The sequence below is a fragment of the Giraffa tippelskirchi genome, chromosome 12 (genome assembly GCF_054371585.1).
Source record: "Giraffa tippelskirchi isolate mGirTip1 chromosome 12, T2T-mGirTip1v1.2.pri, whole genome shotgun sequence".
In the NCBI taxonomy this organism is placed as follows: Eukaryota; Metazoa; Chordata; class Mammalia; order Artiodactyla; family Giraffidae; genus Giraffa; species Giraffa tippelskirchi.
In genome coordinates this window covers 85,966,072-85,991,031 of record NC_137286.1, presented here as the reverse complement: position 1 = coordinate 85,991,031, position 24,960 = coordinate 85,966,072, and the positions used below count along the sequence as shown (strand labels likewise).

Here is a 24,960-nt window from a genome sequence, read left to right as displayed (position 1 = left end):
GGCCATGAGCTGGCAGTGGACAGAGAATAACTGCAGGAAGGCAGTGAGTACATGCAGGTCCTACGCCACTAACCAGTAGATTTCCCTAGAATTCAGACCAGCCTTGGATCCTGCCCGTGCTTATCTCTCTTTTTTTTAATCAAAGCACAGAATTAAATGGCAGGAAAATAGGGCGAATTGTTGACAAAATGAAATAGTATTTATTAGCCACACCGTATTCATTCGCTTGGTGTTTTACAGTTCTGAGGAAGCTTACTTGTACAGATTATGCTCAGTAGCCACTGTGAATATACGGAATATGTGGAAATCTGAGGCGGTGGTGAGAGTCTGACACAGCAGGGAGCACTGATTCTTGGAGCAGCGGTGCGTGAAGAACGCGTGAGAGAAATACCTGAGTGTGAGCTGGACATCAGGCCTGGAGATCTAAGTTGCTTAACTGATTACTTAATTCATTTGTCCAACCCCACGTATTGAGGACTTATTAAGTAACAGGTACCAAATGAGGCACTGAGAGTTTAAACAGTAAACCACTGCCTGTGGCTTTGAGGAGTTCATACTCTAGAGAGAACTGATAGGAAGGGCAGGGAAGCCTGGCGTGCTGCAGTCCGTGGGGTCGCATAAAGAGTCGGACACGACTGAGCGACTGAACAACAACAACACACTATATAAGTAATTAGAGTAAGTGGTACATAAAGAATAGAAATTATTGGGGAGGCATCAAGGAAGGATGAATGGACTCAGACTGAGGATACGGGATTCAGATTTGACTGGCACTTGTGGGGTTGGGGAGCTCCTGAAAGATCTGTTGAGGGTATTTCAGGCCTGGAAACCAGAAGAACAGCAAGCAGTTAAAGGAATGTGAATGTATGCAAGACAGCAAAAGAGACACAGATGTACAGAACTGTATTTTGGACGCTATGGGAGAGGGCGAGGGTGGAATGATATGGGAGAATGGCATTGAAGCCTGGAAATTATCTTTTGTGAAATGAATCACCAGTCCAGGTTCGATGCACGATCCAGGGTGCTCGGGGCTGGTGCACCGAGATGACCCAGAGGGATGGGATGGGGAGGGAGGTGGGAGGGGGTTTTGGGAAGGGGAACACATGTACACTCATGGCAGATTCATGTCAATGTATGGCAAAACTAATACAATATTGTAAAGTAAAAAATAGATAAATAAATAAATTTAAATTAAAAAAAAAAAAAAAAGGAATGTGAACAGTTGTTTGTGACCAAAGAATTCAAGGAGGGAGGTTGAGGAGTTGGAGAGAAGATGATGCTAGTTCAGGAAGCTTCTGAGTGTCCTGGGAAGGATGTGGGCTTTTACTTCAAAGGCTTTAAGTGGGGAGAGGACATGAAAAGACTGACTCTGCCAGCATGGAAGGGAGTGGATGGAAGAGGGAGGGCAGGAAGCAGAGACAAGTGAGGAAGTGATGGAATTAGTGGGGCTGGCTCAACATGGGGTTATTTCAACCTCATGTTTCCCTCTTTTCTCTTTTCAGTGCTTTTTGGGGCATTACTACACAGAGCTGTTTTATAATTTGACCATCTTAATCTGCTCATTCTGGAAGCGTTTCCCCACATTTTTTCATAGGTCTTGAGATTTGTCCTCTATTTCTGCCATGTCAGGGTGCACAACATTTTCTGTCTTTGGTTAGGGATAAGAGACCCAGGAAACACACCTCAGGTTAATGGAAGTTTCACGTCATGGGCTGGACTCAACTTGAAGTCCAATGTTCTAAATAATTAATGTATGTTTTCTCTTTTCAAGGTGATAAATTCTCACCAGAAGCTAGAGTTACCGTGTGAAGACCTGGATCTTTCTCTGCTTTCTCTATTAAGGGTGTTAGTAATCCAGAGATCAAGTCTCAGCCGGCCTTTGAACATGTGTTTGTTGGACACCTGCTGTTTATACTCCACATCACAATTCCAGAGTGTGTTCAAGAGTCTGAGTGTTGTTCAATAGCCAAAGGAAAGTTCAGGCCATGCAGCAAGGTTCAGGCTAGGTGTTCAGGCAGTAAGCAGCCCCTGCCTGGTGCTGCACTCGCCAACCTTGGACTAATGGCAGATGTCTGTCCTTCTCCAGAGCCCTGTTTATTTGCTTGGTGTTACTCTGATGACTCAGCATCCTGACTCCAAACTCACAAACATCTGCCTCCAGGGTAATTACCGTAGTTGTTTCCAGTTCATTCCTGAGAAAGGTGATAAGAACAAGTGCTCTCTCGGTGGCCTTGAAAAGAGCTTTGTTCTAAACCTGTACTTCTTCTCACTTTCTCCACCAAGGGTATAAATAATCCAGGGGTCAAGAGTCAGCCAACCTGTGGCCAAAGATTTATGTGATGTGTCCTGCTTATATATCACACAGCTATTTTAGATTGTGTCCAACAAAGAGTCTAGACTCTGAGTCTCAGCAAAAGTCCCTTGTAATCCCTCCTACTGCCAACAATGCTTGTGGCTGGCTTGGGGAAGGCTTCCCGTGAGCTGTTGTGAAAACTAATCCCTGTAAAATACTTGCAAAGGCTTGATGCACATCAGTCATCTGGACTCCCAGCTCCCTACTGACAAGAGAAACAAGAGGAGGGCTAGTCTCTGGAATGCTCTCCAGATCATAAATCTCCAGCTATATTGAGGAAGCAGCCTCTCCCTTGTGTGTTAGCTGCTCAGTCGTGTCCAACTCTTTGCGATCCCATGGACTGTATCCCGCCAGCCTCCTCTGTCCATGAAGTTTTCCAGGCAAGAATACTGGAGTGGGTTGTCATTTCCTCCTCTGGGGGATCTTCCCAACCCAGGGCTCAAACTCTGTTCTCCTGCACTGCAGTCAGATTCTTTACCATCTGAGCCACTAGCGAAACCCAGCCTCTCCCTTGGAGATGGCAAATTGATTTGCCTAAAAATCAACCAACCCAACAAAACTGCATTTCTCTGAGTCTGTTCCTCATGTCCCAAAGATAGCATATTCTAGAGGGGAGGGAAAAAAAAAAGGAAAATAAATAGATTGACTCAGCACCTCCTATATATATATATGATCTCTGTTAGGCACCATTATAGGTACTATGTGTATATATGTATGTATTAGACTCTCAGTCATGTCAGACTCTTTTGACCGTATGGACTGTAGCCCACCAGGGTCCTCTGTTCATGGAATTCTCCAGGCAAGAACAATGGAATGAGTAGCCATTCCCTTCTCCAGGGAATCTTCCCGACCCAGGGATCGAACCTGGGTCTCCTGCATTGCATGCAGGTTCTTTACCATCTGAGCCACAAGGGAAGCCCTACGGGTACTATAGGGTCACAGAAAAACTAAGGCTTGGCCTCTGACCTTGTGGAGTTTATATCCCACTTGGGGACATACAAAGTAGGATGAATACCTTTACAGGCTCTAACATAAAAAGATATGGTCCCTACCACCCATGTACAGGTTAAAAAAAATTAAAAAACCTATAGTGTAAAACACAGAACTCACATATGCGTAAAATTTCTGGATTTTCTGGTTGCAAAATTTTGGACAAGTTGGTTTAATTTAAGAGGAACTTTTCTTACGTTTTTGTGCTCTTGTTTTATTGGCTCCATAAGCACAGTTTTCATCTGCCTACTAGTAATCTAGATGGAGGGCCATAACTATACACACAAGACACAAGATTATACACACTAGGCAGAATTAGAAGTAAAAAAAAAAAAAAAAAAAGACATGGTGGTTGGCTCCCTGGGTCATTCAGAGTTCTCAAGAGAGTGTGTGTGTGTGTGTGTGTGTGTGTGTGTGTGTGTGTGTGTGTGTGTGTGTGTGTGTGTGTGTGTGTGTGTGTGTGTGTGTAGAGAGAGAGAGAGATAGAGACACAAGCACACACATACAGAATTATTTCAAGGAACTGACCTAAGTGATTATGGGGGCAGCTGGCAGGTCTGAAATCCATAAGGCAGGCCAGCGGCAGGCTGGAAACTCTCAGATGGGAGCTGATGCTACAGTCAGCAGATGGAATTTATTCTTCCTCTGGAAAACTTCAGTTTTGCTCTAAAGGCCTTTCAACTGACTGGATGAAAGCCACCCAGATTATCATAGTCTCTACTTAAAATCAATTTAAGTAAAAATGTTAAGTACATCTACAAAATGCCTCCCAAGTGACATGTAGACCAGTGTTTGGATAACTGGGCTATAGCCTGGCCAGGTCGACACATTAACCTGACAATCACAGTCCCTACAAAAGACATAACCATAATCAGGGTGGGTCATCAGAAGAAGAAATCCCAGGATGTGAGAGCCAGAAGGGGATTTAGAGCTCACCGAATTCAGGCTCTTCCATGCACAGGGAAGGCACCTTCAGTGTTTGGTTGTACATGATCTTGAAAACTGATTTTTCCAACCTAGCCATCTGTTGCACAGAAAGAATTCAAGGGAATTGTTATAGAGTCCTGGGATCGACATCCTTTCTTGATTAAAGCTGGATGGAACAGAATGTGGGGACTTCCCAGATCGTAAAGAACCTGCCTGCCAATGCAGAAGACACAAGAGATGCAGGTTTGATCCCTGGGTTGGGAAGATCCCCTGGAGGAGGACAGAGCAACCCACTCCAGTATTCTTGCCTGGAGAATCCAATGGACAGAGGGGCTTGGAGGGCTATGGACCAAAGGGTCACAAAGAGTAAGGACACAACTGAAGTGACCCTAGCATGTATGCACAGAACAGAATGTACACAACAGATGTCCTAAAATATTTCTTAGTTGCATCACAAAGGTATTGGAACTGGGCCTAAGGCGTCTCCTACTCTTTGAGAGCAGGGTCCAAGCCATTCAGTTCACTGATAGGTCCCTAGCCTAGCTATGTATGGCAGGTAAAAGTTGCTCCAAAGCACTGGTAGGATTCATGAGTTGAATGAATGCATGGAATTCAAACCAGTTGGATGTGTAATATCCTGATTCTATCCATAAAAATGTAGACACAGAAAGGAAATATTCTAAGCATGAAGTATGGTGCTTTCTGAGTTTCTTCATCAGCACAATGGAAATGGGACTAATAGGTGACGGTATAAAGCCTACCTAATAGCTATATTCCAAGGATTATATAGCATATATATATACATATATGTTTTATGTTTTATATAGAGAGAATTTAGCACAGCATCTGGCATATAGTAGGTGCTCGATAACTATGATCAGTGCTATTTCACACTATCCATTTCCTAGAGACACTATTGGTATCACACCCATACTATTTTTACCTGTCATGACACATACGGTAAAAGCACCAGCTCTGAGTGTTGAGCACCAATGACCCACAGATGCCCCTGGAGAGGATTACCATCTAGTAAAACAAGATCTATGTTCACTAGGCAGATAGGGTTTCTTGCCCTCAAGTGACAGCCCACAGCCAATGACTGACCCATAAAGAGAGACAAAGAGTTAGCCTCTTTGCCTTAAGGTGGGACAAACTTCAAAGCTCATAGTGCTAAAGCTGCAGCTTGTCTCCAGCTGAGCTCACATCCTGGCATTTCCTCTGCTGCCTTCTGCTCCTCTCACTCCCTTTCTCCAGAGAGAATGCCCTCACTAAAAAAATCACTTAGATAAGAGTCCTTGTCTCAGGATCTGCTTCAAGGGAACCCAACTTAAGACATGAGCATTTACTTGGAGAAAATGCCCCTTCGCTGCCTGTGCAATAATTTTGCTCATGTGATTCTGCTATTCAGATCCCCGGGTGGGCCTCTGCCACATGCTGTTCTCAGCCAGAAGAGAAAAATGGCCTGCCTCTGCAGCTGGCACCTGGCTCACCAATATCAGACCTCTCTAGGCTGGTGCACCGAGTCCTCTTTATCTCACATTTTGCCTAATTCTTCCTGGCCAAGTCTATTCAATTACCCTTTCCTGTTTAAACCAACTAATCACACTTTCAATCACTAAAGCTTGAATTTCAGGGAAAGCATTCATTCACCCATCCAGCCATCCAGCCAACAATTATGCAGTATTGTCCATGTAGCTGAGTGCTGTGTTAGGTGCTAGGGATGTGGCTACAAACATAAAGATATAGTACCTAGTCTCCAGGATTTTACAGTCTGGAGGGGAAAATGGACAAATAGGCAACTGCAAAGAAGTTTGTGATCCACTAGAACAGGATGCTACAAGAACACAAAGAAGAGGCTCCTAAATCAGGCTATTCGTTCAAAATGGTTTGGTCTTCATTGTGGTTGACCTAAACAGAAATAAATAGAATGGATATCCCTTTAGCACACTGTAAATCAAAGTGGGTAACTTCAGAGAATAAGGCGTTACATGTAGAAAGATGTGCAGTTTTAAGCACAAAGAATGGTTGCCTAGTGATGGACAGAATAAAGAGTCATAAATGCAAAGGACTCTGCCTGCTGTGTCATTACTGCTATCGCTTTTCTCCCACTCAAGTGGCCCCTTCCTGGGGACCCAAAGAAAGAGCAGCTGAATTAGATGTTTCTGCCTGGGGACTGGTGAGATCAATGGCAATCAAAATTGAGCTCTCCCACTGCCTGTTCACCTGATGGCATGGCTGATCTCCCCAGGCATTGCCAGGACTCAGAGGTCTCACTGCACGCCTACCTTATTGCTGCTTAGTCCTCCCGAGACATTCATCAATCTATTCCTGCAAGACATGCGGAGGCTGTAGCCTAACCATGAGGTTAGGAATGTTAATTGTTCTGGGCTGATATGAGTATGGCTGATGCTAATGGGAAAATAATTACTACTCTGTGCCTTTATGGGCATTTTCCTTGCCCTCTAGTGGTTATGCAGTTTGGCTACAGACGGTAATGGCATAATGCACAGGAGCTGTTACTGCTTCAGCTATACAACTTGGGGGGAGAAGGAAATGGCAACGCACTCCAGTATTTTTGTCTGGAGAATCCCAGGGATGGAGGAACCTGGTGGGCTGCCATCTGTGGGGTCGCACAGAGTCGGACACAACTGAAGTGACTTAGCAGCAGCAGCAGCATACAACTGGGGAGAGTCAGAGAGGAGGAGGTGTTTGAGGGGCTTGGACTTAATAAATAAACAATTCATTCCTCTTGAGACATTTTTTTTTTTTTTTGCAGAGTTCTCTGCAAAATTTCTATGTAAAATTCTAAAAACACCTACAATCCTAAAAATCCAAAAAACTTGGTGATTCAAGAACCCCAGCATCCCATTCATAAGTCAACTCTGTTGAATTTTGTGCTGGAGTCTGAATGATAAGGAGTATCCTTGTCTCTCTGGATGCCTGTTGCCCAGGTTCCTGAGTTACAAGCCTTGGGGTCGATCTAGATTCCTCCATCTCTCTTTTTCTCCTGTGCCCGCCTCCAGTCACTCTCAAACCCCATCAGGTGTGTCTCTTGAGCATCCTGCTCCTCTCACCTCTTCTCAGGTCCTAATCACAGCTCTGGTAGCAGGCCTGGGCATTTGTCTCTTCTTGGACTATTGATTGACAACTGCCACCTTACTGGTCTCCCATCTCTGGTCTCAACTATTTCAGCCCACCAAGGATGCCACTTCCTTGTTCAAAATTCTCACTGACTACAGGATAAAAGAAAAAGTTCTTTCTGGACTTCCCTGGTGGTACATTGGTTGAGAATTTGCCTGCCAATGCAAGGAACATGTGTTCGATCCCTGATCCCGCCCGGGAAGATTCCACATGCTCAGTTCCACAACCATTGAGTCTGCACTCTGGAGCCCTCTGACTGAAGCCTGGGTGCCCTAGAGTCTGTGCTCTGCAACAAAAGAAGCCATCACAAGGATTAGTCCATGCAACATAACTACAGAAAACCAGCACACAGCAGCAAAGACCCAGTGCAGCCAAAAATAAATTAAATAAATAAATAAACATTTAAAAATAAAAGTTCTTTCCAACATGCTTCAAGATCTAACCCCTGCCCACCTCTTTTCATGCTTTCTTCTCCTTCCTAGCCCTGTGTATGACTCCTGACTTGCTCTTCCCTGATTACATCACTTTCTCCTCCAATGCCGCTCCGATGCTCTCATCCTTTGGAGGCTACATCGTCTGAGAGCCCTCCTGCCTCACCCAGGCAAACACGACTGTACCTCCCCTGTGTCCTACAGGTGACACCTCTAGCACAGAAATGACCACCCTGTAATGGTGGGTTGGCTCATCTGTTTTCTCAGAAGACTATGAGCTTCCAGAGTTTCATGAGGTTTTTCTCTTCTTCATGTTCAGAACCTCGCACAATTGCTACACACAGCAATTATTTAACATATGCTAAATAAATGAATGAAGTGGTTTTCCTCCTCATGAGCTAGGATCTTCTGGACTAAAATGACAGATGAATCAATTAGTCTTCAGGAGGATCATATATTATTATTAACTTATACTTACAGTCACACTCCCCATCTGTTAGAAAGTGAATCTCCCCTTCTTCATGTCCTAACATGTGGTGTTCTTAGAACATACTTTCTTCTTTGTCATGATTTTAGCTTGAATGTGTATTCCTTAAAGAAACTTACATTAAGCACCCTTCTAACACCCATCAAACTAGGCTAGGCCCCCAGTTATATGTTCCCATGGCATCTGAATATTGGTTTTCCATTTTATTTACCCCAATTATTATTAGAAAATATTTGCTTGATAACTGTTTTATCTATTAAATATTAAGCTCTTTGAAGGGCAGGGGCCTTATTTGTCTTATTCATTGCTGTCTTTCTGGGCCTGGCTTATCACCTTACCTACACAGAGTATGTAATACATATTCAAAATAAGGAACTGAAAAAGTTTCTAAAGCAGGACATTCTTTTGACATCTTCTTTATGCACAGATTAACAGGTTACATAATTGCACCTCTTCCCCAAGATACACTGAAGTGCATGTTTTCTTGCATAACATTTTAAGCAGCAGGTTGAGATTTCATTAATTCAAACTAAGAAGAATAGAGAAGACAGGGTCTTTTGAATGTGCTGTTAATTTTAATTTCAGCCTTTTTTCCAGGTCAGTTTGGCTTAACATCTCCTGAGCACCTACTCTGTGCTAGGCACTATCTTGGCCTCAACATCTGGTATATGAACATGAGTATGACATACTCTCTGACTCTCCAATGCTTAAAGTCCTTAGAGAAATGCCTTTCTGGAGATTTAATCAATTTAAATTCATTCTAAGCACAACCTACTCCTTTGAATCATGTGGTCATCTCTCCCCAGTTCTGTCTGTAATGTTGTTTACTGTCTTAACCATTTGGTTAATCATTATTTCTCTCTCCTACATCAAGACTTTTGATTAGGATCAAACCGCTCCTTCTCCAAAATCGTCGCTCCTTCTCTGAGCTGCTCTGCTGTTCTCCCAGCACTGGTCTTCATAACACCATCCAGTGCGTCGTCCTTACTCCTTCATTCCTGTTCTGGGTGTGCCTGCAGGGCAGGAACCATCACTTCATTCTGTTTCTAGCACAGTGATTGAGATATAGGAGATGCTCAATGACTTTTTTGGCCACTTGATGCAAAGAGCTGACTCAATGGAAAAGACCTCGATGCTGGCAAAGATTGAAGGCAAAAGCAGAAGCCGACGGCAGAGGATGAGATGGTTAGATAGCATCACTGACTTAATGGACATGAATCTGAGCAAACTCCAGGAGATAGTGGAGGACAGAGGAGCCTGGAGGGCTACAGTCCATGATGTCACAAAGAGTCAGACATGACTTAGTGACTGAACAACAACAAAGATTTTTGCTATTGTTACAATGAATGAATAAATGAATAAAACTTGTGTTTTTAACTAGAGATAGTGCAAGACTCTTTCTAATGGATTGTTTGCAGTTAGTGATACTCACTCCCACAAAGACCTAAACAAAATTCCTGTTTTTTCTCCCCTGCAGTCAAGTAAGTTAAATATCCCATATCATATCCTATTTATCTCAGGATTCTGTAAGATTCAGTAATAGGAAGCTACTATTTCTGTGCATCAAAAACAATTGAATATCAGTACTTCATGTGGCTCAACCTAATACTTATCCTCTCATGAATGATGGTGCCAAGGTGAAAATCAAAGTCTACATTTAAATGTTTCAGATTCCAAAAGAGAGGACTGTTTTCCTTATCTCATTCCAGATCTTCTCCCTGGCTTATGTCTCCAAAGTTATTCAGGAGTGTCTGTAAAGACCACTGCTTCTTCCATTTTCCCTGAGATTATAAACGTTCGGCACACGGTGCAGAAATAATCATTTTTAGGATCATTTAGAAAAGGTTTGCATATATAGCCAATTAGCAAAAGCCCAACACAAGGTGTGTGTTACAATAAATGTCTCAGAATGAACACTAAGCTGCACAGCAGATATTATACACATCATGATGAAAATCTCCAGGTGGTTGGGATGAAAGGCTTGATGGATAATGGTTTTGGTGAAGCCCCTTCTTTTCTGGAATGGGAGTCACAGTTTCTGATTATTTGTTTCTGGGCCTTTAACCCCACTGCCCTGCCCTCATCTCACGTGTCCAACACCCACAGAACAAAGCTGTCCTCTGAACCGTCTAACCCACAGTGTCTGCCTGAGACTCGATTGACCATTCCATGTTCTATTCCATTTCCTAAGCAAATGGCATCATTGGCTCCCAGCATCTTGCCCCATCTCCTGTGTCTGTTTGTTCACCACTAGAATCTCACAATCAGTATTTCCCAGAATTGCCCTAGATTTCCCTCTTTGATGGGCTTCCCCGGTGGCTCAGATGCTAAAGAATCTGCCTACAATGAAAGAGATCCAGGTTTGATTCCTGGGTCAGGAAGATCTCCTGGAGAAGGAAATGGCAACCCACTCCAGTACTCTTGCCTGAAGAATTCCATGGACAGAGAAGCCTAGTGGGCTATAGCCCATGGGGTCGAAAAGAGTGGGACACGGTTAAACGACTAGCACTTTCACTTCTTTCCCTCTTTGACAGAGGCTGCATTTTCTCTGGTCGCTCTAAACGTCATCTTAGGATACTAATGGAACCCTTGGGACCTAAGCTCCGCACTATCCTTACTCCCTCCTCACACTCCGTATGTCCCAGGCTTACCTGAAAAGGCGGAGGAACAGAAGGCAGAAGAGAGAAGGATGAAGCCCAAGAACCTGGGTACTTTTCTTGATCAAGAATCAGGACTGCTTTGGATTAACAGAGGCTGTGTATGAAAGTGTGCTGTGTAGTTCAAGGCCACCAGAGTTACAGAGGCCAAAGTCACTTTAGCAGGAACCCTGACCCGGCTTCCAGGAAAAACTGCCTCCAGCTTTCCCTTATAGATATTAGCCCTTTTTGTCTGCCAAGCAAATAAATCCCTGCTTCCATCTTATAGTATTTAATCTTCAGTTTGAGTCCTTGGTCCCCTGTTGTCTACCAGCTCCCACCTCCTTCCCTCTCTTTCTTTTTCCCTTGTTCGGTGACATCTGTTGAATGAAGCACACAGGATTTGCAGTCACTGCAGTACACCTTGTGATTGTGAGGTAACTGGATGATATTATCACCTTCTCAGAAAGTCTTCAACACTATCACGAGGAAGTGAGGCATTGTTCTCCCAGCAGGTATCTGTGTGGTCAGCTAAGATAACCACTACATTCCATTACAATCACATCATGCAGCCATTTTTCCACAGTGGGCATGTCCGCAGAGACACTGAGGGATGTGAGTCCAGAGCATTCAGCTAAAGTACAATTTCAGACATAGCACCCACACATGGGTTTCTAATAACCAGTCAGCAAATAGTCTCTCCATAATTCAGGACTTAGGTTCCACTCACTGTATTGTTTTTGGTTTTTTCCTCCTGCCCTTTGGGATTTTTAAAAAGTCAAAGGCATCTTAGAGATAGTAACAAAAGTATTCATTATCAAAGAGAGCTTTTTTATATAGCACAAATATTAATGTGTGTGACTCCATGAGCTAGATTGACTGGGTGTAAATTCCAGCTCCAACAACTTTTAGCTTTAAAAATATAAGAGGTTACTTAAACTCTCTGTGCCTCAATCGCCTCACCTGTAAAAGGGGAATTATAACAGAATGTAACTCACGTGTCATTGCTAACATTAAATGACATTGAATATAAAGTACTTAAAATAGTGCCTGGGAAGAGACTAACCAAAAGATGTACTATTATATTAGTAGTAGCAGTCATAGAAATAGTGTTTAGCATTGACTTGGAGGAATATGTTTTCCAGCAGTGTGCTTCTCCTATGTAAGAACTCACTGAAGCCCTTGAGTATGTCCCTGGACCAACCTGAGTTCTCTGGACTTCTGAGAATCATAGGTTTTGCATAAAGAGTCCCAGACTAGAAGTCAGATGACTTGAGGGGGTACTGGGTGGGTTCAGTAGTTACCTATCTTTTATTTAATTCGTTAATAGCCTACAGGGACCAGTCCACATACTGGGTTCTTCTCTTGTTACTTTGTGTAGTCTTCACACCAGTTCTGCATGGTTGCTACTATTTTCCTCCTTTCACAAAGAAGAAATAAAGTCAGATATATTTAACCACTGAGTCGATGCTATGGAAAATGCAGGTCCGGAACCACTATTAAAATCTCATTTTAAACTCTTTGCGACCCCATGAATTGCAGCATGCCAGGCCTCCCTATCCATCACCAACTGCCGGAGTCTTCCCAAACCCATGTCCATTGAGTCGGTGATGCCATCCAACCATCTCAGCCTCTGTCATCCCCTTCTCCTCTTGCCCTCAATCTTTCCCAGCATCAGGGTCTTTTCAAATGAGTCAGCTCTTCGCATCAAGTGGCCAAAGTATTGGAGTTTCAGCTTCAACATCGGTCCTTCCAATGAACACTCAGGACTGATCTCCTTTAGGGTGGACTGGTTGGATCTCCTTGCAGTCCAAGGGACTCTCAAGAGTCTTCTCCAACACCACAGTTCAAAAGCATCAATTCTTCGGTGCTCAGCTTTCTTTATAATCCAACTCTCACATCCATACATGATCACTGGAAAAACCATAGCCTTGATTAGACGGACCTTTGTTGGCAAAGTAATGTCTCTGCTTTTAAACATGCTGTCTAGGTTGGTCATAACTTTCCTTCCAAGGAGTAAGCGTCTTTTAATTTCATGGCTGCAATCACCATCTTCAGTGATTTTGGAGCCCAGAAAAATAAAAGTCAGCCACTGTTTCCACTGTTCCCCCATCTATTTGCCATAAAGTGACAGGACCGGATGCCATGATCTTAGTTTTCTGAATGTTGAGCTTTACGCCAACGTTTTCACTCTCCTCTTTCACTTTCATCAAGAGGCTCTTTAGTTCTTCTTCACTTTCTGCCATAAGGGTGGTGTCATCTGCATATCTGAGGTTATTGATATTTCTCTCGAAAATCTTAATTCCAGCTTGTGCTTCTTCCAGCCCAGCGTTTCTCATGATGTACTCTGCAACCCTTTGTTTCTCCTGCCTGTAAAACTGGAATCTCCCTCCCGGGTCCATCTCACAGGGTTAAACTCCAAAGGAAGTGTTTCTGCATTGGAACCCTTACTCCAAATGGAATGAAGCACCTGGAAGAAAGAATAATGAAAAGGATACTACAACACGGGGAGGGGACTCGAGAGCCCATTTCCCACCAGGCACTCGGATGAGTGGCAGGAATATTGGCCAGTAGCGCAGCAGGAGGCGGTAGGGGCGGGGTTGCCCCTCGGCCCCGCGAGGCTTTGTGGGAAAAGAAGCGGGCGCGCGCTGGCCTTGCCGGGGGTCGGCTCTGAGGAAGCCAGTGGAACTTAAAGGCCAAAGCGCTAGCTCCTGACGCTGAGAGGCCTGGCCCTAGTGTAAAGAGCCTGGCGAAACCTCGTTGGGAAGAAGAGCAGGCTGCTGGCGAAGTTACTACATGCCGCGAATGGCCTCCTCGGCCCGGCTCTGGAATCCAGGCGTTGGGACAGTTGATTTCTGTGACCAAGACCCCGGCCTACTGATTCTGCTCTCATTCCCGAATGTTTCAGGGGCAGGGAACAAGGGGAGGCTGGAGAAGGAGCAGGAGAAGGAGTAGGGACTGTTTTCCTATCAGAGAAGCACATTTGCATTAGTCCTAGAAGGAGAAATTCAGAACAGTGGTATTCGAGGAAACAATGACACCTTGGTTCTCACATTTGGATGTGAGCCATTCACTTTGCTTCTTAGGCCGCCGCACGCCATCACCTGCTTTGTTGCCATTCTTCCGACTGGTTTCCTGCTTCAAGATTTTGCCGGTTCCTATGGTGCCCACCGTAGTCCAGAGTGATTGCTGCTAAATGCTCAGGACATTCCCCTACATAAAACTGAAGAGGTTTCCCATTACCCTCAGATAAAGACCTAAAGCTGAACTTGGCTTTCAAGGCGGTGGGGTGGTGGGTGACCTCTGATTACAGCTCCAGCCCCTGCTCTAGACACCTTCCACTGCCTTTCTTCAGCTAATGGTTTGTGAGATGAATACATAAATGAATGAGTTATTTCTAGAATTTTCAGCAATATTATCAGAATAGAAGCCCTCCATAATCTGAGGTGAATGCTCAGTAATTGCCTCAGATTGGAAGTCAGCTCCACCTTGGAGTCTGGGAAACCTGAAGGCTAGCTCTGGCCCAGCTGCTGATTTTACTGTGTAATCTACCACACCTTGCTTCCGGTCTCTGTTCCTTATTAAAAAATAGAGCCAGTGACCTAATACTTCATATTATATTTTTACCTTTTCAGCTTACTTCAGTGATAAATATAGTACATGAAGAAGCACTTTACAGATTCAAAGTATTATTAATACATGCCCCTTGTATCAAGTTGGACACTTTAAAAATGGGCCATGTAGAACCTGTATTTTATATGCAATATGTAATACCTAAGATTTAGTTTTGTATCTGACATAGATTTAAAGCACCTCAGATTCCTTTTCCTATGGCTATCTGAGGTGTCCACCTGACTTGTATGTAAGTCTTGGCCACTTCTGTTCACCAGTTATTGTACATTTTAGCAGAAGGGCCTTGAGAGAAGGTCAGATAAAAGATGTTAACTAGGGAGTCCTGCCTGAATTAATAAAACTGGCTCTGTCTTAAGGAGACCTCAAAAAGCAACTTGTGTGTGTGTGTACCACATACAGTGATTGCCCTCAAAGGAACTGGAATAGCTTATAAAACAGAACGTGGTATCATGGTATGTTGTAGGTTCCTGCACATACCATGCTCTTAATCACCTCATTTTCTCTGTCTTCAATGCCCTGTCCCAGTCTGGGTTGCCTCTCTTCTTACCCCAAGCTGCAACATACATGTACTTTTCAGTTCACTAAATGAAAGTGTTGGCCACTCAGTCATGTCTGACTCTTTGTGACCCCATGGGCTGTAGCCCATCAGGCTCTTCTGTCCATGGAATTCTCCAGGCAAGAATGCTGGAGTGGGTTGCGGTTCCCTTCTCCAGGGGATTTTTCTGACCCAGGGATCGAATCTGGATCTCCTGCATTGCAGGCAGATTCTTTACTGTCTGAGACACCAGGGAATCTAACTCTTGGAAAATACAACACATACTGCATGAAGAATGAAGAAACGAAAGGCTGATAGATGGATTGATGTTTGGACACCATGGACATTAAGTCAGAAGAGCGGGATTCTTGTTTGGACAGGCACAATCACCTTGTAAAGTAAGTAGAGTAGAAATTACTGGCCCCATTTTACAAATGCTAAAATTGAAGTTCAAAAGGTTAAGTGACTTGGTTGAAGAGATACTGTTACAAAGTGATAGAACTGGCCCTTAACTCAGGAATTTTTCTTCCCACAAGATCATAATTCTTGAAGTCAAGAAAGACTTAATTTCCATGTTTTAGGCTGAGAAGAAGCCATGTTTAGAAAAAAGAACATTTACATGCCTGTCTCCTTCACCACCTCCTCCTCCCCTAAGCAAAGCATTTCAAGGCAGGCTAGTCCTTGGGTTAAGTTTAAAGACAGGTCTGGAAAGTGATGGCTGTTAGGAACATAGTAAAGAACTATACATTATGAGATTTTGGCTCATTTTTGCACAGACTTATAATGGGAGATAATACAGTTCTCTCCTTATGAAAGGAGCCTGTTTCCATGGCAAGGGCGGGACTGAGGGAGGAAAGAGAGAAACAGTAGAGAGTATTTTCTCAGAATCATTTCTCCAGATACAGTGAAAAATTCAAAAGCCAAATGCAATTCACTGATGAGGAGTTTAGCAAGGGTGAGCTCTGAGAAATAAAACAATTCTTTGGGTCTCACCCAAGTGACAAGATCAGTGAGAAACTTGAGCATAAAAATGCTTTATTGAGCGCATGAGCCTGGCCTGTTTCATTTGGTCTGGCTTACATCTCTCCATGTAGACTGAAGCTAGACATCCTGGGTTTTAAACCCCAGCTCTACCAGTAGCTAGAGTCATGGGTATGATTCTTAAACTCTTTGTCTGTTCTCATCTGTAAAATGGGGATAATAATAATTAACACCTCCTGTGTAGATTGTTGTGAGAATTAAATTAATTAGTTTATTCTAATACCCTTAGGTCAGTGTCTGGCACATGATAAATGCTGCTGCCTGTCATCATTACAGCTGTCTGTTGATAAATGAAGGAGGGCATACACATTAAGACAGTTATTTTCAATTAGGTCACAAAATAGAGGAAAGAAAAACAGAGAAAAAAGAATAACGAGACCACCTGGGATACGTATACACTTTCTGACCCCCTTCTCCATATCCCATCCCTAACCTTCTGGAAATTCAGACTCATTTGGTCTGGGAATAGACACAGGCATTGTGTTTTGAAAAGAAGATGTAAAATGCTTTCTTTCATTCTATACTCCAGCCTTCCACCCAACAGAACTGGAACTTTAAGGGACTTCTCTAGAAGGTAAAAGGTATTTTTACTTTGTGAGGATTACAGCATAATATAAGCTTAGGCAAGGCATGCATGCATTATTAAGTCCATACAAACTTGATTGAAACCAACCCAATTTAGGATTAAAACTGTTTTTGCATTATGGATAAGCTGATGAGCCCTCCTCAGACTTACAAATGATGTTAATATGATATTCTTACTATGGGAACTAAAGTCCTAGTAATTTAAAGCTGGATCATACAGTATTGTGTTTATTATACCTCAACTGACTTTTTTCACTTAATAACATATGTGGACATACTTCTAGGTTCATGCATCTAGATCTAACTCATTCTTTTTAATAGTTGTATAATATTCTGTAATATTTTTTTTTCATTCATTCTTCAAGCATTTATTATCGTAGGAAATACAGATTGTCTGCCTAGATTTTTACCACTGAGCAACAAACACCTCTGGACATAAATCCTTAAATACTAGGGCATTTTTTCTTTCTTCTTAGGATAGAATCACGAAAGTATAGTGGTCAGATCACTGTGTATATTGGTGATTTTAGATGCTATCACCAACAAGGTTAAAACACTTCACCACTGCCCCTCCCATGAGCTTCCCCAGAGCCTATTCTGTGTAATGTGAGAAAGGGTCAGGCTGGCCTAGAATATCTTCAAGGAGATGCAGCTGTGAGTACAAGTCTATGATTCATGGTTTGTAAAGTATTTTTGATTTTATGAGTCAGCTAAAATCTTATTAGGTAACATGCCTAACATGCCACCTGCCCTTTTCAGAATATAACTGTGTCCTTAATATGGCTGAGCATTTTACCCACCCTTGTTTGGCCACAAGCATCGATCTGCTTTCCATTACTGCTCCCAGTTTTGAATGGAACCTGCTTGAGGGAGAGAGGGAGTGGGCTGGAGTAGATGCAAACCAAGTACAGGGGCAAGTGAAAGGAATTGTGGGAGTGGGAAGCAACATAAGCTCAACCGAGAGACCGCAGGAGAGATGTCAGGCAGCAGGATAGAATCTGTTTCCTAATTTCCATTCTCTTTCTACTCAGAAACATTTTCCGTGGAATAGCTGCTGACTTTTATAGCACCCTCCTGTAAGCTCCTGAAAATCCAGTGGACTCTGTGTTGTCACACTTCATCAGCTGTGTTATAATTCCTAATAACTGGCACACTATTGATGTCCTATTCCTGAAAAGCTGGCCCCAAATAAATGGCTTCCAAGGGCTTAATGATAAATCAGAGACGCTTTGAATGGATTCTGAACATATTCTAAGTCAGGACAAACCCTCCCTAGAATCCAATTTGGCTGCTTCATTACTGGTTCTGTCTCCTGCATGCAGAAAGATGATAAACAACATTGTAAAGATGTAGATGAGATTGGCTTTTGTGACCTAATGTTTCTGAATTGAGAAGTACATATTGTTAAAATGGAAAAAATGCACACAACCCGCTGGCAACAGTGTATTACAAGCTTCATTTTGAACAGGAATCTTTTGTGATTTTGTTACTTTGGAGACAAAGACCTGACTGCTTCCGAATTTTATAGTGGTTTAATTAACCTTCGTGCACAGAGCTGGTACACCTACTTGAACTAAAAAGCACTTAAAAAATTGAAAGTTGCCAGCTAGTTCTTACAGACCCAGACCAAGATTTTGCAGGGGTAGATAGAGGAGTGATGAGATCAGGGGCTGCACTGGTGGTCCAGTGGCTAAAACTCCATGCTCCCAGTGCAGGGGGCCCGGGTTTGATCCCTGGTCCAGGAACTAGATCCCACATGCCAGAACTAAAGGTGCTGCAATGAAGATTGAAGATCTCTCATTCTGATACAACCAAATAAATAAATAATAAATAAAATAAATGTATTTTTTTTTAAAGGAATGATGAGGTCAAATGTTTCCAGGTCAGGCTCTGAGGGAAGTTGAGTTCGAACAAATGACTGAACTTCTCTGTGTCTCAGTTTCTTCATTTGGAAAATAGGCTAATAGCAGTTTGTACCTCATTTTTTAAAGTAGTGCTAAGAAGAACCAAGAAACAACCAAGAGAGGGTGTATGGGCAAAGAGTGAAAGTTTAATTAGGAAATTTAGCCACAGAAAAATCATTAAAGACTGTTGGAGTTTGGCTGTTATTTTTGGTTAACAAGTTTCAATGTAAGGTGTTGGGATTGACTGTATAGTATATATGTTGTTTCTGTTCATGGCTTTTGGAATTAGACAGACCTGGGTTTATATCCTTGCTCTGCCATATAGCAGCTGTGTGAGCTCAGTCTCTTCATTTACCTTATAGGGAACAAATACCACAGAGTGCATGGCCGACACATTGTAAGGATACAGTACATGGCAGCTAAGATTATTATGCTCTTAACTATTGGCTGCCATGTGCTGATCCTTGTATTAACTTCCTGTTGCTGCTGTAACAAACTACCACAACTTTCATGACCTGAAAACAACAGAAATTTATTCTCTCATGGTTCTAGAGGGCAGAAATCTGAAATCAAGGCGTCAGCCAGGCCACACTTGAAGCACAGACTCCGGGGAGAACTAGCTCTTTGCCTCTTCTAGCTTCTGGTGCTGCCAGCATTCCTGGTGTTCCTTGGTTTGTGGCTGCATCACTCTAATCCCCACCTCTATCTTCATACCATGCTCTCCTCTGTGCATGTCTAATCTCTTGAAAAGACACTTTTTGGTTTAGAACCCACCCAGATAATTCTGGATAATCTTATCTCTTAACTCCTTAATGTAGTCACATCTGTTATAAGGTTATAAAATAACATCCACAGGTTATAGGGAGTAGGACTGACATCTTTGGGAGCACCACGAAGTCCACTATAATCCCTTACCATGTGTCAGGCTATCTTGGGTTTCTAGGAATGTTTCTCATTTCTAGTTGAGGAATTGAAAGTGAAGCAACCGCAACTTTTTTAACCAGAATGCAGAGAGAAATAGGAAGTATTTATCAATTGAGGACAAAATAAAAATTCTGTTTCTGTGTTACTGGGTCATCATTACTAACATAAATAATGATCTGCACAGGTGATGTACCTTAGTGTTGGAGACCCTAGACCCTGGACCCGGACCAGCATTTCGTGCATCGCCTGCACTGCAGGCAGATTCTTTACGGCTGAGTCACCAGGGGAGCTCCTGATGGCTTATAGACTAGGTGTAACTTTGGGAAATTATGCCTCATTTTCCTTATCTATAAGATGAGTACAGTTAGGGTACCCACCTCAAGGAGGACTAAAAGGGGCCCAGCTTGCAGTAAATATTATGTGTTAGCTGTTATCATGCATTTCTGTGGATGTAGAGGAAAAAAGATTTGGGACCATGTGGGACACTTGCTACATTTCTAGGGTTTGAAATCCCCACTATCAGCTTTTTTTTAATTCCAGTTTCATGACTTGCATCTAAGAGCATTATGCAGAGAACATTCTGGTTAATTAAGAATCATAGTTATCAGGACCCTCATTAATTGAGATTTCCTTTGTAATTATGCACGTTGAGCATGTGCACTACATGAGTGCTGTGCTGTGCTTAATTGCTCAGTCGTGTCTGACTCTAGGCGACCCCTAGGCGACCCCACCAGCCTCCTCTGTCCACGGTAGATGTATGAAAAGGCAGATCCAACTTTGTGGGTGCTGAAACTTAAAGAACACGGGGACCTTTTTGATGAAGAGGAACACAAAACCACAGATGCAAAATTAGGTAGGAAAGTGAGTATTTGTTTACAATGAGAAGAAAAAACACAACAAATCACCAATTCAAGCTGGTCACAAAAGGCAAAGAAATGCAGATTTCAGGGCCTGTGCATCTGACTGTGATCTGGGTGGTTAAAAGCAGCAGCCCCAGAAGTGGTCTTGGCACAGTGGATAACTTGATTAACAGTGCTCCTCTCCCAGACCAGAAGTCAATAAAGTTAAATCCATTAATAAAGGAAATTTATTATATGTAAACTAAAGACAATTTATTTTCCTTTTTTAGACTTCATAGGACAAATTTACATATATGTCTGAACCAACATTCCAGTTTGGAATTAGGAAATTCAGTCCTGTGTTTCCTTTTATGTCCTTAGTCTTCATTTAGAAAATAATCCTTCTTCAGATTCTAGGTCTTATTTGGATGGAGAAGGGTGTCTGGAAAAGAGGACCTGGGGCATTACCAAGGTCACAGTACCATCTGGAGCAACATACTTTTATTTTGATGTTCTCCTTCTCTATTCTTTATATATATGTGTGTGTGTGTATACACACACACACACACACACACACACACACATATATCATTTTGTTTATTTTTGGCAGTGCTGGGTCTTTGATGTTGCACTCTGGCTTTTCTTTCTGTGGTGAGCAGGGGCTACTCTTCTTTGCAGTGCGCAGGCTTCTCATTGTGGTGGCTTCTCTTGTTGCAGAGCACAGGCTCTCGGGTGCTCCGGCTTCAGTAGTGGCAGCTCCTGGGCCCTATAGCACATGCTCAGTAGTTGTGGTGCATGGGCTTAGTTGCTCCTCAGCATATGGCATCTTCCCAGCCTAGGGATCAAACCCATGTCTCCTGCATTGGCAGGCGGATTCTTTACCATTGAGCCACCAGGGAAGCCCTCTCTTATTTCTTCAGTACTTGAGTTTTCAGGTGCTGTGTGGCTGAGAGAGAAAGTATGTATTTAAGAATATATGTTGTGAGGGACTTCCCTTGTGGTCCAGTAACTAAGACTCCGAGCTCCCAATGTAGGGGGCCTGGGTTCGGTCCCTGGTCAGGGAACTAGATGCCACACGCTGCAACTAAGAGTTCACATGCCACAACTTGGAAATCCCACATGCCTCAACAAAGATTGAGGATCACACGTTCTGCAATTAAGACTTGGTGCAGCCAGATAAATAAATAAATATATATTTTAAAAAAGATGTGTTTTAAGTCCTGACCTGCTGGGCTTTTCAGTATTGTCTGTTTAACTTTCGGAGAGCTAAGGGTATTCTGGAAAGTATTGCCCTGCACTGGGACCACTAGAAGAGACACCAAGTCTTTTTATATCTCCTTCCCATTTCTTTTTCTGTCTTCTTTACCTATCCCCCCACCCCCTATTGCAGAATCCTACACAGATACCAAGTAAAGAAAGCACTCAATAATTGGAATACGAAATACTCAAAAGTATGAATAGCTAATGATGACAGAATTTTGGGTACTGTGACAGGAAATGGAAAGCTCAGTGGGGAAGCTGTGGGATGAGAGCCTTCAGGCACTTGCCAGATGACTCAAATGCCATGCCCACTCAAATGCCCACTCTTCTTACTCACAGGCCATTGCTGCCCTTGGAGAGAAGCTGACCCCTATATATCAGGCAGTGTAGCTGAGCCAGCTCTGCCAGGCCCAGTGACAGTGACATGCCCACAACAACCTGTCCACACCTCCTCCTCAGTCAGAAGCCACAGGACATGGAGGAGTATTGCGGATTCCAGTGTAGGTCATCACAGAATTCATGCTTCCTGAAGTCCAGGGTTCATCTACATACCCCAGAGACGAGCAGAAAGGTAAGAACAAAACTGGCATCAGCCCCCTGATGATAAATAAGACTTGATTCTACTGAGTGACTCAGGGTTCCATCCTGTTAACAAATACGTGTAGTAGTCAGTTATTCAAATATTCATTCAACAAATACTTCTTAACACATGCCAAACAAAGGTCAAAGATACAAAGAAAAAGTTCACAAGTATAAAAACAGATATGAGTATACCAGAAATAATATAGTGTAATGGCATAATTGCTATAATAGAAGATAAATAAAAGTTTAAGGAAACCAAGAAATAGGAATGATTAATATTGTGTGTGTGTGTGTGTGTAGGAGGTTGTCATCCAAACCAGAGAAATGTGTTTTGTTTTTTTTAATATATATGTTAACCAAGTTTCCTAGTGTCTGCCACCAGAAGAGCCCTTTCCCCTGTAGGAAACAGCTTTCCTCCTGCCTTCCTGTCAGGTTTACCTTCTTCAAATATATCTTGAATGAAAAGGAGTCATATCATGTCCATTCATGAGGTGGGGTGGCCCATGCTTCAGCCTTCTTTCCACTGTAGCCTGTTCTTAATGGCCAGTCACAGCTCCTGCAATTGCTGAGCTATCCCTCCTTCCCTTCACACTGGGCAACATCTCTGTTCATCCCCAAAGCACCCCTCAATCAAAGCTGTTGTGTGTAATAGACTTGCAGAGTGGTTGGAGGTTGCAGGAGGAGTCACAAGAAAATGAAAAAGAGAAACTATTTAGAATACAAATAAAAATGCCACTGTTCTGCAAAATGCTGTAGCCATTCTTGCCCCCAAGCAATTTTTCACAGCCCTTGTTGAACTTCAAGGCCTGCTACCTTCTGTCATCTCTCTGGGAACCATGCCTTTTCTTGGAGACTAAGACCCTATGGTGTCACTTGGCTTCCCTGAGGAAACTCAGATTTTTGGTAACTTTATTAAGCAGAAGTTTGGTGCTTCTATGTCCTGGTCTTTGTAAGTCAAACCAGGTCATTCTTGAAGTCACTTTCATGGATCAAGGCCACACCTTGGGGACTTCCCTGGTGGTCCAGTGGCTAAGACTCTGTACTCCCACTGTAGGGGGCCTGGGTTTGATCCCTGGTCAGGGAACTAGATCCCACACGCCACAACTAAGTGTTCACATGCCGCAACTGAAGTCTCACATGCCGCTATGAAGATTGAAGATCCCTTGTGGTACAACAAAGCCCTGGTACAGCCAAATAAATAAAAATTTTAAAACCATTTAAGAAAAGAAAGCCACACTCTGATGCCTTTTCCTTTGAGAAGCTTCTCCCTGACACAGAAGAGCAGCAGTCATTTTTGTTGTTGTTGTTAAAGCGTTTTGTTTTCATGCCCTTGAATATAAGAGGTGGAATAAAATGAAACCGCGTAGACCTGAGTCTTCCAGTGGAGCCCCCTCATCCAAGGAGGTGGGACAGAGATGGTGGCCAGGGAGGCAGTTCCCAGAGAGGGATGGCCACTTGGGGTGAAGTTTTGCATCTCTGTCAGGAGTGTGTCCTGGACAGATTCCTTGAATCCTTCCACGCTTAAGCACTATGGATTTGATGTTTTCTCTTTTGTTAATACTTCAAACTTGTGATTTGAAGTCATGAAAGGACCAAAAAGTTGCTATACTGATAGCAGCCTCTAGTTTTGGTGTGAATGGCAGCACAGTTACATGCTTGTCCCTCCCACACTGACTTTATCTGTTTGCCAACTCAGCCGAGCCAGGTAACCTGCTCAAAATTGGTCAGGTAACTCACAGTGAGAATTAATGAAGAGAAAAAAAGAAAAAGAAAAACTTGCTTTGGTTTTAATGACCTAAGCAATGTAAAACAATTTTTAAATTAGATCATCCAGGAGGTAGGTCTTCTTGAATGGCTTCTAGGAATTTTTTTTTTTTCTTCCTGCTTTGATAGATGGTTCTAGCTTATTCCAAGGGCTATGAATTTGGCTCCAGCAACTGCTGCCAATCAGGCTCCACAGTCACGCTTAGGCATCAACCTCCTCGCTTTCATTGTCTCCTCATGGCAGATCTTTGTGAAGCTTTATTGCTTTATTTCCCAGCACTTGGCAGGGAGGGGCTGTCTTCTGAGGCAATACTGGGGTCAGGCACAGTGGTCCACTGGCTGCCTGCCTGCCAAGCGTTATCACCATCACTCAAGTTCAGGGATCACACTGGGTTGGTTGTGTGAACAAGAACATTTATGGTCATGCTTAGCATCTGGACTGTAGTTTGCCATCCAGGGTAAAAGATGAAACAGAGCAACCCTGAGCAGAATGGGGGCGCACATCTACGGAGACTCAGGATATGCCAAACGTGGCCTCCAAGGGAAAGGGGGCAGGGGGATATTGGGAGCAAGAATGTTGTTGCTTATGAGCTTTAAGAATTCAGAGGTAATTCCACGAGGGAGAAATGAGTATAAAGAAAGAAGTCTAAATTAGCAAGAGGCAATGAACCCAGAGACTTACAGACAGCATTTGCCAACTCCAAGCTACCAGCCCTGCTTCCAGTCCTCACTGATCTCCCCCTTTCCTGAACTCCTATCACATGCTCCATCTGAATTACATTTTGACATTTATACCATACTCTGTCTTATGTTATTTCCCAACTGTAGCTTCATGTATAAACATTCTCTCTTCCCAACTTGACTATAAAGTCCTGGAGGGCAAGACCATACTTGACAACTGGCAAAAGGTATGAATGAAACTAATTTT

At 43.0% G+C, this 24,960-nt stretch overlaps 1 long non-coding RNA gene across 1 annotated transcript; it reads left to right on the top strand.

Moving 5' to 3' along the window:
* The first annotated feature begins 13,604 nt into the window (after positions 1-13,604).
* LOC145530187 (uncharacterized) lies at positions 13,605-22,970 on the top strand. The gene is made up of 2 exons (XR_014071535.1): positions 13,605-15,531; positions 22,026-22,970. It is a non-coding gene; the product is annotated as an uncharacterized LOC145530187 (long non-coding RNA).
* Positions 22,971-24,960: the final 1,990 nt, after the last annotated feature.